Genomic DNA, 1,825 nt, shown 5'->3' on the forward strand with positions numbered 1-1,825 from the left:
CTTTTTCAAGGAAGGCTCACCTCAACCATTTACCTTTAAGAGGAACCCAGCTTTATTCCTAGGTCCATTTATCTCCATGTAAACCATTCCTTGTGCTTTCAATATTATGTTATGTTAAAGGTTGTCACTGTGGTTGTAAACTGTAAAATATCAAGGTTAAGAAGCTGAAAGTATTACTTTGGCGTGAGCCTCCCGAAGGCGGCTGTGGTGGAAGGGGCTGTTTCAAGGCCTGAGGCTCCCCTGCCTGTAGTTGTGGGAAGACACCTTATCCGTTCCTGCAACTTATTTGTGGCTCTCCAAGGAGCTCACTTAACCACTGTTCTTCGGTGCACAATCTTAGGAGCTGGAGCTGGAATTTTCTAGCCTTTGTTAGAATGTTTGCTTCAATCTGAAAGTGCCCTGTGGCACAAAGAGTCCAATGGTGAGATGGAGCTCCCAGAGATCCCTGAGAAAGGAAACTTGGAATCTGCCACTGTTTTCTCATCCTTGATATGCTGATCTGGAGTGAACTGTGTAACAACCATAGTAAATCCTGTGTAAGCAGGAGATTTGAAGGGAAGGGTTTTGAAGTTAATTGAATTTTACGATTAACAGAAAGTTATCTGGAAAACCATTTTTGTTTCACCTCATATTGGTAGAAGTCTTTCTAAAAAGCTTGGGTCCACTTTCCTTTTTTTTTTTTTTTTTTGTATAATTAAAAATAATCATGTTTTTAGAATAAAACTCTCAGCACCTTCATAACATTATCTTAACCATAAAAGCTTATTCTGTATTTCCTATAATATGGCTACTGAAGGTAAATTTATTGGACCGAAAGTTTACAGACTCCAGAACAGCCCAGAGTTACTAGCTTAAAGGAAAAAAAGATCCCTGATATGAGATTTTGTCATTTTTTCCATTTTTCTGAAAACAGATATAGAAAAATTCCACTTAATTGAGGGTTATGAATTCTCTGAACGTTGCTGTTCCTAGTTTAAATAATGAAAACTATGGTGGTGAAAAGGGGTATTTTATTCCTAAATCCCGGATTTTAATTCTGCGTCACTCTGGGTCTCATTGTGAGAATCAGGACGAGTCACAGAGGCCCTGTATGGCCCAACTCTTCCGACTCTGAAATGCAGAATATATCTCTTGGGGTGAGAAATCACGCCATTTTACTTTCTTTACTGGAATATATTGCATTATTGCAATTAGTATCTATTTTCCCATTTTTCTTTTATGGGAGTATTTTTATCCCATCATGAATATCCATTTATACATCTATATGTACATGAATGTATATAAAATTATGTAAGATTCAGGTTTTCTGTAATGTCTATTATGTACAGAACTCCTTAGAGATCACCATATTTGTGGCGCCGGGGGGGGGCTCTGTTAGTATCTGTTCCCATAGCTTTTCGCTGAGACTGTAAATTAGGCCTGGGAAGGATATAATGAGTCAGTAATTTACAGACTATTAAGAGACTTAGTTAGAAGTGATTCTTGGGCATGTCCAATAGAGAGCACATGTTTATAAAGGACAAACAGATTCAACACAACATGTCTTTGGCCTAACCAAGCCCAATCAATTAACAAAATGGGATGTCTTATTTTAGGTATCTCCCACTCCCCCAAAATAGAATCACTAACCACTTGTTAACCACACTGACTTTTTAACAAAGTGGCTGCTAGAGCTTTGCCACCAGAAATGTTCAGATTAAGCACCCTATTAGATTGCAGCCAGCAGAGTCTACAAAACAGGAAGAAAGTTCTGTTTGCTCTTTTGCTTCCTTTCCTGGTCTGACTTCATGTGATAATTCACTGCAGATTTCTTTTTCTTTGACAG

The 1,825-nt window shown here is 38.2% G+C and overlaps 1 protein-coding gene across 6 annotated transcripts in view; it reads left to right on the plus strand.

The window, feature by feature from the left end:
• The window catches only part of SUPT3H (SPT3 homolog, SAGA and STAGA complex component), a 452,287-nt gene that overhangs the window by 422,369 nt on the left and 28,093 nt on the right, over positions 1–1,825 (plus strand). The gene's annotated exons all lie outside the window — the stretch shown is intronic.

This window comes from Delphinapterus leucas, chromosome 10, assembly GCF_059928025.1.
Source record: "Delphinapterus leucas isolate spDelLeu-1000000601 "Yukka" chromosome 10, BTC_Dleu_Yukka2, whole genome shotgun sequence".
Classification (NCBI taxonomy): Eukaryota; Metazoa; Chordata; class Mammalia; order Artiodactyla; family Monodontidae; genus Delphinapterus; species Delphinapterus leucas.